General features: G+C 37.5%; 1 protein-coding gene and 1 long non-coding RNA gene across 32 annotated transcripts in view; one reads left to right on the top strand and one right to left on the bottom strand.

The window, feature by feature from the left end:
- Window positions 1–18,819, bottom strand: part of trol (terribly reduced optic lobes) — a 1,284,884-nt gene that overhangs the window by 431,073 nt on the left and 834,992 nt on the right. The gene's annotated exons all lie outside the window — the stretch shown is intronic.
- Window positions 1,494–18,819, top strand: part of LOC145668699 (uncharacterized) — an 867,338-nt gene continuing 850,012 nt past the window's right edge. For all 3 annotated transcript variants that reach the window (XR_014128072.1, XR_014128071.1, XR_014128070.1), the window contains exon 1: window positions 1,494–2,099. This is a non-coding gene — a long non-coding RNA (uncharacterized LOC145668699). The remainder of the gene's footprint in view (window positions 2,100–18,819) is intronic.

Raw genomic sequence — 18,819 nt, 5'->3', positions numbered from 1 at the left:
TAATCGATCGTGAGGCAATTGAAAAAGAGAATCATTTATATGTAAAGCATGTGTTAAGACTAAATGACGTGGTAAAATTTGATCATTGTGGCATAAGTCCGGCTGAAAAATAAGAGTTTGTTCTTCCGTGACTAACTTGTGTTCACATGGTAAAGTCACTTTAATGGTGCGCGTGTGTGGAACATGGAGTTCCGTCTTATGTCCCTCTGGGGATAAGGTAAATAAAGAAAGAGGAGCATTAGTGAGAACAAATTCGGTATTGCTTAGTGGCGTGATGGTTAACGAGTGATTTGTGGTGCAAGAAAAAGGGCATACCGTTTTATACAGGCCTGTTACTTTTGGAAAATGTAAACAGAGGGAAAATGTAAATGCTGTAAACAGAGGGAAAAGGGGGAGGCATTGTGATTAATTGCGGGTATTTTACACAGAAATGGCTTTTGAGAGATCGTGCAGTGTTTGATTGCATCATTGGGGAGTAGATTAGTCTGTGTATTATTAAAAAGTACGTATTGAATGTCGGTCTCTAAACTGCATGTTTCATCATTGAGCCGAATTGGATATTTGAGTAATTTGTTTAACGAGTATTTGGTATTGACCGGAATAATCGGTATTGTAACCTTCATGTATACAGTGGAAGGAGTAACCTTACAGTTAACTATGGGCATCTTATAAGCCGTATGCGCTGAAAGTAAGGGGTGAATTTGCATGCCTTTTTTGAGTAACTGTAAGTTTAAGCGTGTTATGTCCTTTTCTAACATAGTATGTGTAACCAAGGTGTTAGGTAATCTGTTTTCATTACATGCTAAGTATATGTCGTTGAAAATTGACATTTCTAAAAGTTGGCGTAGTTTGTTCAACAATAGAGAATGAAGATTGAAGTTAAGTTGTATAAAGGATGTTAATTGCCTTTTATCTGAGAGCAATGTTTCTTGTATCTGCCGCTCATCTTGAATAATCCTCTTGAAAGCAGTTTGAACATCCGCAAAACTGTCTTTTGTTTCCTTGGCTAGTCGGGAAACAAGTACCGACATATTGTGTAATTCCGAATGAACCGTTAATTCTTTTTGTTCTAGTATTTGAATGTGTTCTTTTAATTCATTTTCATGTGATTGAAAATGTGTTATCTCATCTTCCGTTGCAACTCCGGTCGCCCAGTTTAAAAAGGATCCCAGGAAGGGTAGCAGGGCACGCTTATTTTTTTGTATTCTTAGGCAAAAAACCGAATTTAGAGTTATACGTTGCCTGCATGAGGTCCTGAGAAAAGTTATTTGCAGATTGGATTAGTGTTAGCAATGGCAAACAGTATCGGGACTCATTTGCTGGTGTACATTCTAACGTTATCGAGTTACTCTCCAGGATAGGAATTTTGAAGGAATATATTAAAGGTACCATTGTACTATACATAATGGCCTGTGGAATTGCACGAAATTCCCCCCCAATTGTAATTTCTACCCCTTCTGGTTTGAGGGATTGTGTTTAGGCCAGAAATTACTATGAATCTGTAAAAAGAAAAAAATCCGTAGTGAGCATTTATTTACAAAATAAGGCATTATTAACTAAAAGAAGTGTGTTAAATGTTATTGGTACTCGAGCTTGTGAAAAGATCAGGCGTTGAAAGCTAACAGTATATTGAACCAAAAATAAATCCTTTATTTCCTGTTTGGGTATTTTTGTGGAAAAATGTAAACTTTCTCCTCATTAAAGGAATGTGTCTGTGTGAGTAATTGAACACGTGTGCCGTTGTTAATCGACCTTGAGGGTGCTGATTTCAAAAGTGAAACTTTTCTTTCGTTCTGATTGGCTGTTTCAGCGCCAAAGGAATTTGTTTATGCTATTAACAGATTTGTACAATTAGTATGAGTGGGGAAGGGAAGGGTTGATACAGTGATCGATGGTGTGAATGAGTGATCAGTGTATGTTATGCGATGTGGTTATGTGCCTTTTGTATGTGGGATAGTAACAAAGGTGTTGAGTGATTCAACTTTAAGTGTTGAAATGAAATTAATTTGTTTCTATACGGGGGTCGAAAAAATGAAGAACCCGTTTTGCTGACCGCTTGAAAAGAAGGAAGAATGTGGAACGTACCGGGCTGGTGAAGGGTAAGTACCGAAACTAATTTATGTGGTTCAATAATTTTTAATATTTACCAGTTGTTATATGGAAGTATCGGAATTGTTGTACATTGACGGTTTTATTATTTAAGTGAGAGACGAAGGCGGTAACTTAAATGAAGTGCCAGTATTACTTAATTTCCATCTTGGTAGTTTATGTTATCACGGGTGCGAATTAAGGAATTGTTTATATTTGGTAACAAATGTAGGATTGCTCTCTGTATCCGGAATGAATAATTTTAATCTATTTTTCGTTATATTTACTATTTTACCGGCCATGTCAAGTTGATACGTGTTTGAATCAAGCTTGTTTAATAATCTATATGGCCCGTTGTAAAGTGACCGAAGGGGACCACATTCCTCTCTACGTGTTGCTAATCTTTTGACCAAGACTTGAGATCCAGGAAGAAACTCCGTGGGAGCCTGATGTTTTTCATTTTTTTCTTTCAAACGTTGAAAGGCTTGTTCCTTTCTATATTCCAATAGATCACGAAACTCATTCAGCATGGCTAATCTATCCGCAACATCCGTGGGTGGTTCAATGGTAGGAAGAATATTTTGCAAAGGAAAGCGTGGCTCACGTCCAAATAAAATGTAAAAAGGTGATACTCCATAGGCCGTCAGCGGGCTGTGATTTATGGTTGCTGTGGCCCTTTTTAAGAAGTTTGGCCACTGTCGCTGATTATCTCTTGTTAAGAATTTGAGAACTGTTTGTAAGTTCGCTATGCGAGACTCGACTTGGCCAATTGTTTTATGGGCGCCCGGTAGTGCGTACTTAATTGTAATACCCATTGAATCCAGAAAAGCTTTGGTTTTTGTACTGGTATGGGTAGATTGTTGATCGGTATAAATAATCTCCATGATACCGAAAGGGATAATTAGTTCATGCGTAATGAATTCAATAAAAGCGTCTGAGGTAGGCGTCTTTATAGGTTTGGTTACTGTGTATGATGAATGTAGATCAGTAGCCACATAGAAATGGGTAAACTCATCTCCTTCTGATGGCAATAATTTACCACAAATATCTATTTGCCACGTGGAGAAGAGATTAGTGGGTGGCAATCTTTGCACGTGATCAACAACTTTTTGGTAGTTGCGTTTGAAATATCCACAATCCAAACAGGACTGCAATTTATTGTGAAGCCAGTTTTTTAAGTTAGGTATGTAATATTTGTTGCGAATGAGATAATATAGCTTCAGATACCCAGGATGAATCAACGCGTTGTTGTGAAATTCATCAAAAATAGTGTCACGCAAAATTTTGGGTATACAAAGTAAAGTGCGCGGCTGGGTCGGGGAATACATTTTGCGATACAATAGGTTTTTCTGAAAAAAGTATTGGTTATTCCAAGTCTCGTAATGTTTGTTCGTACGATCTTCAGTAACGAGTGCGGTAATAATTTTTGAAAAATATGGGTCATTACGTTGAAGTTGAGCTATGTCTGTTTTTGTGTCTAAGGCTAACAGATGATAGGGATGCACGTCCACGTCTAATAGCTGTAAATCTGTTTCATCAAAAGGTAATGGATTCCTACTTAACATATCACTGACCGGATTCTGGGCAGAGCGCACGTGGAGCAATGTAAAATCATACTGGTTAATCTGTTCCAACCATCGTAAAATTTTTGGCGTCAATTGTGTGGTGGATTTTAGTGCCAGTAACGATTGATTGTCTGTTACTAAAGTGAAGTGGTGGCCTAGTAAATATTTCTTTAATTTTGTTAGTGCAAAGAAGATGGCAAATAATTCCAAGTTATGTATGGGAAGTGGTCTTATGCGTTGTGGGTGTCTTGCCGATATATAACATACCGCGTGATAGTCTTTTTCTCCTATCTTTCTCTGAAACAAACAGGCACCAACGCCATCTGTTGACGAATCGCACATTACCATGTGTTCTGTGTTTTCTACGCTGTAAAGCTGGAGTACAGGTGGGTTAACTAAAAGTTGCCTCATGCTGTCAAATGCCTCTTCCATTTCAGGGGTCCATTGTAGCTTTCGTGGGTTCCCCCGGAGGGCCTTGTATAGGGGCTCAAGTTTTTGCGAGATGAAAGGGATGTGGTTCCTATAAAAGTTAACACTAGCTAGCCATCCGCGTAATTTTTTGATTGTTGTGGGCTTGGGTAGTTTAGTGATAGCGTCTATTTTGGCCGGATCAGGTTTCAAAGAACCGTGAGAAACAATGTGTCCAAGACATTTTACCGATGTTACTCCGAATTCTGATTTATCTATGTTAAACAGCAATGAGTGTTTTTCTGCTAGCTCTAACACCTTGTCAAAAATTTTTAGCAAATGTGAGTATGAAGAGGAATAAATGTAAAAGTCATCAACATACAAAGAAAAGTTTTTGGCGGGAATGTCACGGTAAATAATACGTAAAATACGTTGTAAATTGATAGTAGAGTTTTTGTGGCCTTGTGGCTGTACGCAAAGTTCGTACTGTGAATGTGGTAAATCTAAGTCACGAACTGAAAAAGCAGTACTAGGGCGGTCTTCTTCTGCAAGGGGACACTGGAAAAACGACTGAGATAAATCAAGGTGTATGATCCACTTGGCTTCTGCCATTGAATCCAATACTTCCTGTATTGGTTGAATAGCATCAGCTATGGTGTGGCATTTCCCAGATAACGTGCGTAAATCAAGTACAACACGAAGGTCTCCTTTTGAGTTCGGTTTCACTACAGCTAAGATGTTATTCCTATACTGGGACGAGGATGGCTGTATGATGCCTTGTTCTAAAAATTGCAAAATCTTTTCTTTCAGTTTAGGCCGCAACCTATGTGGAATGGTGTATTGACGATTGACAAACGGCTGTCGGTCAATTAAGTCTAACGAGACACTGAAAGTCTTAATTTTTGTGAAATCTGTGGGAAACCATTTAAATGTCGTTACTCTCCTTCTCAAAACATCCAACATTTGTTGCTTTTGAGTGGGGGAAAGATCCGGATTTATAATGAATTTCGTGAAATCAATATAGTCTTTTATTTTGGCCATGCGTTCTATTCGGTTCTCTTCTGCATGTTTCTCGGTTGGTTCATACAGCTGAGTTACTGAAAATACATTCGATTCCTGTATGTCCTGTGGAAGGACTGTACCCAATGCAATGGGTATGCCCTGTGTGAAGGTCTGGTCATAATTAGATAAATTCACAACAGGGATTGCAAGGTTATCAGTTGATATTGCTGTGTGTACCGTGTAGCATCCCTTAAAATTTTCATGAATTGGCGAATGAACATAAAAATGCTTAATGTCTGAATGTAACGGTATATGCAGTTTGAGCATGCCTACTCCTTGCGCCGGGATTGTTTGCGTTTTGGCAGTGTGGAAAACAAATGTTTGTTTTCGGGAGAACTTGCTTGTAACATTTGTTAGTAGATGTACCTGTGCGTTACTGTCGGGAGGAGGGGTGGGGGGTTTCTTACCAAAATGTTCTAATGTTAAAGTTCTAGTGTTATAATCTAAGTGTGCCAGATGTTCTTTCAAGAATTGATTACCCAAAATGATGGGAAAGGAACGTAAGGGCGTTATGCGAAAAAGTATTGAAAAATTGCAACCCTGTATATTTACCGTTAATGTCACCGCATGGGTGAGGGTAAGAGGTAACCCAGATATGCCGTTTAGTATTGTAGTTAGTGGGAAAGGCTTTACCTGAGGGGGTACTAAATGGCTGGGGAGTAAATTTAATTCTGCGCCTGTATCTAATATTAGAGAGTGTGTTTTCCCTGAGATTTTCCCTTGTATGTACGTTAACTTACGCTGAAAGATTAGAGGTACTTGTAATGTGCATTTTTTGTGTAAATGTAGTTTGGGGTTCATTCCTAACTCTAGCTGTTGCAATTTGTGCGTATTAGCGCTTTGTGAAGTGGTATTAGTTATATAATGTGATATAATATGAGTATCTAGATTGACAGGGGGTGGAGCGTCTATGTCCCCCCTTAATTTTCCCCGTTTTTTGAACTAGTGGCCGTGGAAGGTAAGGAAGGCAGAGGAGTGGTTGCATAATGTTGACTAGGGACTTCAGATGGGGGGGGAGTAATTGGGGTAAAAATAGGGTGAGGGGTAGTACCCAGGGAAAGGATGTGGGTAGAGTGGAGGGTACATCGATGCAAAATTGGTTGATGCGGAAAAACCCTTTGATTGGTTATTGGAATTTCTAGAGAAAGGCCGTTGTTTTTTCTTAAAGTGTTTTTGCTGTTTTGATTGGTTCGTGGGCTGCGATTTAGAATTTTGTGGGTTGCTCTGACATGCACAAATTTTGTCCTCAGACTTCTTAATTGCGTCGTCTGACTTTTGATCACAGGCGCACTGCCTGTGCTTATTAGAACAACAATGATGATCTGTGGCCGTATGTTTAGACTGCTGGTTGTCGCTATTTCTACTGGGGGATTGATGAAAGGACGCCCGTTTTGACCTGCGAAAATTGTCCGAACAACATCTATTAGTTGGATATGAAGAGCGGTTAAATGAACTAGCGTGTTCATCCTCCGTAAATGCCACAGTGTGCTGTACTGGCTGGGCAATCATATGTGTGTTTACTTGGAGTTGGAGGGCATCTAGGCGAGTAATGATATTTTGAAGTGAATCATTTGCCGCCTGGGAAATACTGTGGGAAAGCTGAGGTATATTGGAAACAGCAGGCAGGCTTGCCAACCGTCTTTGCGCTAATCGATCGGCTCGTTCCCTAGTAGATGCTAGAGTAATCAACTCTTCAAAGTTGTGAATTGTTTTTTGTGAAAATTCAAGTATATGATGTGGCAGCATTCCTGTAATAGCATCTAACAAAAATTCATTAAAGCTAGGCGGGTTTTCTAGTTGGGTAGACAAATATTTTTTGGCGTATAAATAATGCAAGAGAGATTCCGAGGGTTCCTGAACCCTAGACCTATATGTTTCTGTGGCTGATATAGGTAAATTGTTAGGACCAAATTGTTTCAAAAATTTGTCTTTAAGTTCTGTCCAGGACAAAGCGTCTAACCCGACAGTGGTTCGGTACCAGTACAAGGGTACATCTGCTAGACACAACGAAAAAATATTTTTCATCCTATCTTCAGACCAACCAGATATTTTCGCTGTGCGTTCAAAATTGGTTAAAAACAAGTCTGCTCTCTCAAAAGGTGTGCCCGCAAAGATTGTGAGCGAGTTGGGGTTAACCGAAACGGATGCGGAGCCTAATGTGACAGAGGCTGAAGGTTGGGAAACTGTATGGGAGGGAGTATTAACTACAGGTTCTGAGGTTATAGAATGGGGTGTCGTGCTGTTAGCGTGCAGGTTAATGGAGGTAGCAGGAAGAGTCGTCAAAGACTGCGGAGCTACTACGTGACCGTTTATGTCCATAGTTTGCGCAAGACTACGTGTGATTGGCATAATAGGGAATTGGAATACACGCAAAAATATATTGGGGAACCAAAAGCAAAAAGGAAAAAAAATATAACAAATGCACTGAAAAAACTATACCACTACTGAAAAAACGTCCAAAAAGAAGAAAAAAAATTGTCTGGTATAAAGAAAACTGCTGTCATTTAATATAGGGCCCCAGCTGTATTCTTTCGTCTGGGAGCCATGTTAAAATATTACGGTAGTTAGTGGTCTCTTGCCTGTCAGATGATAATTAATAGATTAATAATTTCCTTTTTTAACAAGCAAGACTTTATTTTACATGAATTTGAGGTTACAATTACTAAATTCGGATTATGTTCTCCCGCAGGAGACCATTCGTCCAGTTGGAGCCTTATATTAATGACAGCAAGTTATGAAAAAGAGAAATACAACTTACATTAAGTATGTTGGTGAACCACCCATGTTATTGCAGATCCTTTGTTGGTTGCTGAGAGATCCGTTGGTTGTTCCGAGATGATCTTTGGACCTCTCTCTTACCTTTTTATATCGTATTAGTTTCGTCAGCCAGACCCTGAGGTTCTCCGTAACAGCCTTGTTTGCTCACTTAATTACTTCTTACGCTACGTGACTGCCGGAGAACCTCATTAGTCCACGATAAGTGTGACTGTTTATTCCAAAATTCTTTTGTTAAAATACACATACATTTTATCACTAGAAAAAATTTCTTTTTTGATATCTTTCTTCTTGAAGAATAAGTTTTTTTTTTCATATCATAGTTTCATCACACTAGGGAACCAATGGTTCGTACAGGAAAATATTTCACTTGCATAAACAAGCCATAGTCTACTTACATGCTTCCTATCGGTTGATACAAATCGTGTTGGTACAAATCATCCTAGAAATTGGTCTCATTTTAAAGAGAAACCAAATGAAGAACGAATAAGAGGATGTTTTAAAGAATGAGGACGACACTAGAGAACGTACGATGAAAATAAACTCGTAAACCTACTTTCTGTTCGCACCTCGTACTACCTGACTCACTTTCTAAAATTTTGAAGTTCTTCACTAAAAGTCAAAAGCGTTCAGGTAAGTGTAATGAAGACACTTTCTATATGGCATCGCAAGTCTAACTTTTAGTAGCAACAAACTACAAAACATCTTTGCAAGAAAATATGTATCCAAAAAATCAAAACATTGCACCACTGGCTACACTCGAGGAACTAACGAAGAAGTTACAGACTCTTCCTTTTAGACAGCATCTACAAATTTTGACAACACGTCTAATATATGAAATATACATTCTACGAAAAAGCAATTTTTTTTTTAAAAAAAATATGAGTTATCTTCGAAATGTGCGTACGAAAAAGAACGAAGGTAGATGGGAGGGATAAAACGTTTATCAATGAGACAGGGTTATGAAAAGTTAAATACTCAAGAAAGGTAATGGAAATAGTTAAGAGCAGATAAACTATGGATGTGGTAGACGGCGAAAAGGAGGAAAGAAGAATTTAACTGATAGACGAGATTGGTTGATTTGGAATGTAACGTCACTTTTAGCACGAAGGTTTTATGAGACGTGGAGATGAACTCCTACCATGAATCAAGCATGGGTTTCAAGCTACACTAACTATATAGCCACGAGCCCAGGAGAAAGTGGGCCTTTCTCGGAAAAAAATGCACTTCTTGCGTTATGAAGCTGTATTTGATGAGCAGCCGTACATTCATTAGTTTAGATTTACTTTAGCGGGACATAGATGTCTGGCTGCACCTTTTCTGCACGGTCCCTGGTACGATTCCCGGTAGGAGAGTATTGAACGTATTAACGTGGTTCGAATTCCGACCTAAACTGTAGGGCCACGTCTCATACAGTCTCTGTGCTGAAATGGGACGCTGAACTTCAGCGTAAAAGTAACTGACACACGTTTCAAATAGTCTTGATGCTAAAATGGGATGCTAATCTACAACATTTAAACAAACATGTCTCATATAGCCAGCGGTGCAAATCTGTCTTCAAGATTGTGGAGGAAGAGTAAGACCGTTCCCATATATATTTTTTTAAAGCGATGTTCGAAACATTTATGTAGTTAAAATCAATACTGTGGAAAATCAGGGGAACAGAGTTGTCTTCAGCATTGGAAGGCGGGTAGATTTGAGGCTCATTCTGGGGAGAGATCAACTTCATCTTGCTTTTCTTTGTGGCAATCGGACACAAATCATCACATTTCTCCCCCTCCCACTAAAAAAACACATTTCAAATCGGATTATTGAGGGGACAGTTCCCCCAGTTCCAAGATTGGAGGGGACATGTTCCCCTCAACCCCCGGGATTTGCGCCAGTGCATATAGCAACAGTACTAAAAAGGAACGATGACTTCAACAAACTAACTGTAGGACCTCCATCTATCAAATGATCGTTAATTCAATTCTAATCGATGGGACATAAATGAAATTGTCTTTAATTTAGAAATGAAATGAAATGAAATCTTTAAGTTGTACTTCCCACGGTTATGTGGGCTAGGTTAGAGGAGATGGTAATAATGAGAAAGGAAGGAAATGGTGGAATGAAGAAAATGGTGGAATGGTGGAAGACGGCAAGCTTGCATCCGGTTTGATTGGAAAGTATGCAAGCATGTCCCAAGTTGGATTCCAGTAATGAAGTTAAATGGAGACAACCTTGCATTCAGTGTTCCATTCAAGCTTGACGCAAGCGTTTTATGCTGGCGGCAAGTCATTAGCAAATGAACGACCAGCGATGCTATGACGCTCTGCGAAGGATCTAAAGTATCGCTTGCAAGTACAACGAAAGGCAGATTGCATGAAAGCACTCGTTGAAAGGGCAAGTCTAGAAAGCCAAGCACGCGCCAAGTGACCGATGGGATAACCTCGAGAAAACCCACGCACACGGTGTCTGTCAAACACAAAGTTCACTTGGCGCGAGCTGAGATCGAACCAAGGATTCCATACACCGGAGGTGAACGCTCTACCACTGAGCCACCGCGGCCTCTGTCTTTAATTTAGAGTACAACAACAAAATTATATTACAGGCTTTACTTTTGACATGCTTTAAAAATATGTAAATATGCAACTCTCTCGAGTATATCAATTCTGAACACAGCTGGAAATGTGCTGAAAAGAAAATTTATCTTAACGCCTTTTTCTTCTAATAAACTGTTAAGCCTATAAAACAGTGTCAACAATCTTGACACGCATGCCCAAACTTTCCAACAAATTACGTTTTCTTGCCAGCTTGAAAGCATTCTTCTCGTTCGATAAGCTCCTTTTTTTTCTGAAAAGTTTATGAATTAACAAGACAAACACTTGTGGATGAAGAGTTATAACGAACTGTTTTATGATGCTATATAAAAGCTTTGCCGAAAATAGAACCATTAAAAAACCAAATCAAGTTACAAGAATGCAAAAAAGGAATGAAAAAAAAAAGACATTCGTCTCTTAAAATGAAGTGGGTATGGTGAAGTGTGACCAGCTCAATTAAAAACTCTACCCACACACTTCATCCGGTTGCTTGCAAAAATCTATTTTTAAATTGGAATATTACGTAATTTTAACGCACAAAGTATGTTGCTATAATACTGATAAATTACATTCCCATTTGCAAAATTACATTTTACTAAGTGACTATTATTTTCACGTTTATAGCTACTGAAGTATACCCCGATAACTGTTATCAATAATATTAGGGTCACGATAGCTCATTACAAGAACGCTCATTCATGTACAAAAGGGTCCCAAGGTTTGAACCCTGGCGATGTGAGCTTATTCAGGGGTAAAAGTGGATCTGAAAAGGTAGAGGGAAGCATGGCGTCACGCCGTCACCAGTAGCTATCTTTGTCCATTGTAATTTTTTAGGAAGTAGAGGGATGTCACAGATATTTTTGGAAGTAAGGGAAGGACGTCCACCCGCGTTCCCCCTCACTTTCACCTCTGAGCTTATTTAGAAAGATAACATCACATCCGTGCATTTCTTTCATGGTCCCCTCATTTTTTAAACCGTTCTTCAATCAATTCACTTATTAATTCAATCAAATTCAATCATTTATTGAGTGACTCAATCCCTTCTTGATTCAATCAATTAAGATAATTCGTTTTCTTTAATCTACAGGGTATAACGACTTCATTTCACAACAGCATCAATAATCTTAAATGCATTAATATGATTGGCAATCAAGGAGAAAGAAAAGGAACTTTTCTTTAAAGTCGTTGAGCCTTATACAGTGTCGTTTTGACGTATGATTAGCGTCATACTAAAGGCTCGACTACTGCAGGAAACATATGATAGTCGAACTCTTTAGCATGGGCACTAATCACGCGTCAGAACGACTCTGCATAAGGTTTGTTGTGTCCAAGTCGTGTGTTGTCTGGGTAGTTTGTGCTCAAGAAAGTAAAGAAAAAAATGCCATTGAGGTAAGTTAGCTAGGCAGTGCCTAGAATATTATACGGCTGACTGGACAGTTTTTGTCTTTTAGCAGCAGTTGTCAATCTTTTCCATGGCGTACTACTAAGGGTGCCAACAGAAGGGTTTTAGTGTGCATATTTCGCCCGTGAGATATGAGAGGAGGCAATATTTCTTTCACTGAAAATAGCACGATTAAACTTTAACTAACTATATCATAATGATGCTTTTAAGAACAACAGAAATTCCGAAAATGAATGAAATTTAGTCTGTAAAGCAAGATATCTTGGTTTAGTCACACCCAACCCCCAGTTTCCTCTCCTACATTTTTTGGGATTGGGGAGAAAGAATGGCAAATTTAAAAGGAATGCGCTCAAGCACTTGGGGGTTTGGGCACCGCTAGGAATGTTAAATTTAGATGATAAACACCCTCTCTGCGTACTATCTTAATTAGGCCTAATACCATCGTAAGTCCTAAGTACAACCCAGCAGCGGTCCGCGTACCACCAATGCTACACGTCCCACAGGTTGAGAAATCATGCTCTAGGGATGAAAGAATTTGCAACTTGAAATTACGATGCTAGAGTGAAGGGGGTGATTCAGTAGCTACTTCAGTGGGGAAAAAAATGGAAATTGAAATATTATCTAGGTTGAATCAATTTTGAGCAAGTCTTAAGATGGGAACTAAAAAATAATTATAATAATATTATAATAATACTTATAATTATATTATTATTATTATTATTATTATTATTATTATTATTATTATTATTATTAGTAGTAGTAGTAGTAGTAGTAGTAGTAGTTGAACCTGCGATCTCTACATAGCGCATCATTCACATGAATCTCCTTGTCATTCCTCACAACATCTGTACATGTACCTTTTATAGACACAAGTGAAGCATGCCTTCATAAAAATCGGCAAGGGGTACCATAAAGAGGGATTTTTTTGGATTTTTTTTTTCAATATCTCGCACGGTCTGCAAGATTTAAGCCTATTACCGATTGGAATTTCTAATTTATGTTTGATTAGTGTTTTCTATCTTCTTGCATGCAGTATACAGTTTGATATATATATCCCCACCCACATATTTTCTGGAAAATGTTTATTTGAGACTTTGATGAGAGGCTATTCATTCATATTATGTAATATACCTTTATGTTATTGCTTTACAAGACAGTTTACATTATTCAACATACAAATAAACAGTGTTTCAATATTTTGTGTGTCGTTTATTAGCTTTTCAAGATCCTGAATTCGTTTTCGTATTGATGCAAAAGTTTTCACATGCACCAGGCTCGATTTCATGGTACCAAACATGAACATTTTTTCATTAATTCTGTTCTGTTTCTACAACAATATTTGCTCAATTTGGAAGACATAATAGCCCACAAATTTTCGATGGGGGTTCATATCAGGTGAATTGACCGGCCACTATAACCTCTGAACACCTCATTCTGATCCACACTGTTGGACAACCCTACATCGGCGGCATGATGCATTATCATCTTGAAAAATGAATGGTCCAAGGTTTAAACCACTGAAATGGTCCCTAGCTGTATTCAAAGGCTCCTTCTTTAGTATCTCACAGTATGATAAACCATCGATTGGACCTGTGCAAACTTTAATTCTTCCTACATCTTTGGAGCACATTGCTCTCCATAGCATTACACTTTCACTGAACCTTTTTGTCTTCTTGATGCACTATTGCTTTAACTTTTCTCTCAACTCCATCCACAGTTTTACATCACTATCATTACCGAAAACGTTGAATTTCTTTTCATCCGAGAAAAATTACCCTGTTCCAATAATCAACGTCCACTTTCCAAACATATCCACGAATCGTTTTCTGTCCTTGATGTGCTTCTATGTCAAACGAAGCTTATTTACGGGCGGTTTCTTTTCAATATTCATGTCCAAGAGACACATCAACACTGTTTGGTGTGAAATACTCTCACCTAAGTCCTCTTTTATCCTCGCAGCAACCTGCCTTGCACTTAACTTTCTCTCTTGCTTCGCAATTCTTTTGATTGCCCTGCGAAATCTCAGGTTTGCCTTTCTCTTACGTCCACACTGATGCCGGAGTCTTAACATTCCAGTTTCAGTTTTACGTTTTAAAACATTACCTACTATTTTGTGGTCAATGTTTAACCTTCTTGCGATTTCTCTATTTGATATTTCTTGAGACTTCAGTCCGAAAATCATACATTGTTTTCTTGGAGATAAGTCCTTTTTTCTTTCCTATGATGTAGAAACTGAAAATATATTACCAAATCACTGAATTGAACGGATATTTACACAAACACAGTTTTGTATTCGCAGAATCCAGTTTTGTAATTTAGAATACAGCACCAACAGTCTTCAAAGTTGTCCATATCCACTCGTTTCCCACCATTCTGCCTCCTAGAAAACAGCCGTCTGAAAAATGACGGGAATCGAAAAGTTACTTCATCTACGGCAATTATGTTGGAACTTCAAACATATTTCTGCCATCTTGTACCCACACAGTAGACAGTATACTTAATGACATGCCTTTGATTTCAATATGATTCAGTTTCCTATTTGATGAATATTTCCGGGTATCGAAAAAATTATAGATTACGTATAGTTTCTCCCTAAACAAACGCACGACAGAGAAAATTAGTTGATTATATCAGATATCAGCCAAAAAAAAAAAACTCCTACAAACGATTTAAGAATGAAACACCATTACCCAATTGCGAAAACTGACCGTGTAGAGACGCAAACTTCAACGAAAATTTGATTAAAAGATACTTTTCAATCAAAATTCATTTTGGGGATATTTTTCTGGAACGAACTGTATAATAACCAAATACATTACACACACAATTAATTACTATGTCAGTGATATATGGTGTCCATTGGGCAAAACACTGCAAACTATAAAGATTTATCTTAGACTGGAGAAATGGTTATTCTTTTTCATTTTTCATCATTATTTAGCCATGAAACAAACGCCGGAGAGATATACTAACCCCGTATACAAATGTGTGGAGTTGGAATGTATAACTCACAGGATATGATGTTTTTTTTTAAATCAATACCCCTAAAAATGTAATAACGATATAACGGCCTTTTTTAAGTATTCAATAAGAACTGAACAATCAACACAAAATTTGCAATCGATCAGTGAAAATGCTATCTTTTTAGAGCTTGTGGTTTCCGAGATATCATTGTCAAAAGAATTGACCAAAAAACATATAAACTTTTCTTGACTACAAATATATAAAACTAGCATTTTAATATATAGATTATTATAAAAGTAGTGGTAATGATGGTGGGAGTAGTATAACATAGGAATTAATAGTTTTTTAAGAAAAAATATTTGGCCTTTTTCTTAATTAGCAGTGGACGGCGGCGTGGTATTCTTGGAAACGAGATGAAGTGGTGGGGGACAATCTATACTATGAGAATTGATCTCGCATGATGATCTGTCAACCGACCAACTTCCGGATTGAAATTCCGGTCGTGGTTCGAAGTTCATGTTAATAGTATAGCCTGTCCTCCATAGCCTCGCAGTAGTGCCTATGAAAACCCAAACTCAATATCCACTGCCAAGATGTTGTTTCTGTGGCGATGAACTTTTTGGTTCCTTAACCAACACAACGGAGCTAATTAAGTTTAGTTATATGAGATAATCTAACTCATACTGTCTCGTTGATCTGATACAGATAGAGGTAGATAACAATATGAAACAGTATTTCATTCTTACCTTGTTAGCAACAATCCATACACTATGTGTAGCTGAAACAACACAGGAAAAATTGCATCATATACTACTCTCCTGCCTGGCAACACTGTCCACACTTACACTGAGTTGATTTCCCAGGAATGTGCAATGCTCGCCGAATGTTCACATAAGCATGTCATATTTTCAGCAGTATGCTGATCTCATTTTCTAGGTGGTAGCAAAAGCGTAAAATGTGTGGTGCGCTCAACCAAATGAGCACCAAACAGCGCCAAGATAGGGGTAGCTTCTCGTATGTCATTCCTAAAACGCAAGAGCCCAAATGTGTTTTACGCGATTTATTAATGTCGCATTGACGCATTGTTGCCTGTGATGATGATTTAATGTTATGTTCATTTACGTTTCAGCAAAGCGGGCAGCTTTGTAACCCTAGGCGTTTTTAAAATTCTTTTCATAAATCCTAACACGATAAAAAAAAAAAAAAAAAAATAGAGTTCTTGCCCTTTTTCGTTCTTTAATAAAAACATAGGAATTTGAAGGAAGTAGGCAGCAAGTTCCAAACGATTTTCACCTAAGCATTTTCCAACTTGTGGTCTGTGGTCTCCGGGTGTCTATTATAAGCACTAAAGGGACCACAATACACTGATATGTACATTAAACTATTTCGGAAAATTAATGATTCAGGTATACTACCACTACTGGCTTCTCTCGCTAGTCTAGTGGTAAGTGCATGACTTCGGTGCATATAGTCTCAGGATCGATTTCTGCTGGGAGAGTATTAAAATTTGAATGCATTGGGGTGTTTCAGATTGCATCTTGACCGTAGAACTATATCTCATATAGACTCGCCACTGAAAAGAAACGCCAAGCTTCAATAAACCCACTAACCGACTACAACACCACCACCACCAACTACTACTACTAGTGATTATTTATCAGAATTTATTATCCCTTTGAACATCAAGAGTATATGGGACGTGGGATTATACTTTACTTCAAATCCGAACCACATGAACTCACACCGGGAATCGATTTCGCATCTCCCGCACCAAAGGCACGTGCACCAACCATATAACCACGACGGAACTCTATTATTACTTATTATTATTATTATTATTATTATTATTATTATTATTATTATTATTATTATTATTATTATTATTATTATTATTATTATTATTGCTTTATCTCGGTTTAAACCTGTTTCAGCTTAACAATCTGACGGCCGTATCTGGCAAGTGCAGTTAATTTGAAGAGTTCTTTTTCTCCAAAGAACTTCCTGATCAGGTGTATTACAAATTTTTGTAAGATGTTTTGCGTTTATCTGCTGAAGTTGCGTCACAGTACTTTTAGGGAAAATTGCAGTAGCTGAGATAATGATTGGTCTTACTGTAACTTTCTGACATTTCTATAGCTTCTTGCTTTCGTCTGCCAGGTCTTTATATTTGCTTATTTTTGCACTGAATGTTGTATACATATGTTATGAGTTAATGGTACTGCTACATCTATGAGGGTTACGTCTTGGTCAATTTTATTGATAATAGTGATGTCGGGTCCGTTTGCAAGTACCGTGACATTCGTTTTTTATTTCTCGATCCCAGTAGAGTTTGTATTTGTCGTTTTCAAGTACTGGACTTGGCTGGTACTTGTACTATGGCTTTAATTCCATGTTATGTGTCAAAAACTGGTGAACGCTTTTTGCGACATTGTTGCGTCTTTTTAGATAGTCTATGGGAGCCATTATACGGCATAAGCCTGTGATGTGTTCAATAGTTATTATTATTATTATTATTATTATTATTATTATTATTATTATTATTATTATTATTATTATTATTATTATTATTATTATTATTATTTTAATTATTATTATTATTATTATTATTATTATTATTATTATTATTTTACATCATTCGCATTTTACTTTGCAAGCAATGGACTGGGACGAACTTGCCAAGGACAGAAATCAGTCTCTTTTAGCACACACAGGGTCTACATCAGGGGGTAAAAATGCAAGGGAACGCGGGGAGATGCCGTCCCACCACTTCCAAAAAATATGTACGGCGTCCCCCCAGTTCCTAAAAAATTACAATGGGCAAAGATAGGCAGGGGGACGGTGTGACGTCATGCCGCTATCTACCGTCCCCCTACCTTTTCAGATCCACTTTTACCCCTGGTCAAGATTAAAAAAAAAAGAAGATAAATCTATGGAAATCACCTTTACATTTAATAATTTATGTTTCAATGTCTGAATTTTTTTCTACAAATGTACTTTTTTTAAAAAAAATCTCCATGCTTAATAAACATAATCCTACATGTGTAAACAACAAAAAAGAAGTACTTTAAAGTAACTGTAGAAGTGATGAAAGTTTAATCAAGAAATTTGAGATTTTTAACGAATGAATACTTCCCATGACTCTTTTCTCCCTGACACGCGCACACAAAATGAAAATTAGATGTTTGTTCAACCTACAGTATGTACAGGTGTGGCTTCGTCGCTATAGCTCCCGTGACATTAACTTTCGCTTCAGGGATCAGTGTTATTTTAGCTCCCAAGTTACCTGAATAATCTCTCATTACATTAACAAATTTCAGAATTTTTGAGTTTGTAGTGTCTATCAACCTTATTTCTAGTTATAAGGAATTTTGAACTGTAAATGCCCATGGCAAATGGATTTATACATACTTGTTTTGTTTTTATAGTTGTTTCAGGCAAATCCATTAAATATTCAACATTGTAATCAATAGTGAAAACTCGGATAACGAAATAGATGTCTACGTAACGAAATATGTCGTTACGTAACGAAACTGAAAACTATATCTTGCTGAAAAATCTGTTTAGGAGTTAACGTTAAGGGTCTTCACTAAAGCGAAATTAAACTACCGCTAATTTTAGAGTTTTTCTGTAATATCTTCAAAACAAATAAAAATATTCGAAAAACAGAAACGTAGTGAACTAGACAATACAATTTTATATGTGATACCGTTATCACTACTCATCTATCTGCTTTCGATTTGCAACTGTACAAAGATTTAGCATTTTTTGCGGCTTCTGTAAATAGCGCCATACAAAAGCAGATAGGTGATTTGGGGTAATACTATCACATGCAAAATCTTGTTATCTAGTTCACTACGTTTCTGCTTTTCGAATATTTTTTATTTGTTTTGAAGATATTACAGAAAAACTTTAAAATTAGCGGTAGTTTAATTTCGCTGTAGTGAAGACCCTTAAGGAGTACTCATAACAGTGACAT

The sequence above is a fragment of the Thermobia domestica genome, chromosome 13, assembly GCF_964235325.1.
Source record: "Thermobia domestica chromosome 13, izTheDome1.hap1.1, whole genome shotgun sequence".
Classification (NCBI taxonomy): domain Eukaryota; kingdom Metazoa; phylum Arthropoda; class Insecta; order Zygentoma; family Lepismatidae; genus Thermobia; species Thermobia domestica.
The sequence above is the reverse complement of the archived record's forward strand: the minus strand, read 5'-3'. Positions and strand labels throughout refer to the sequence as shown.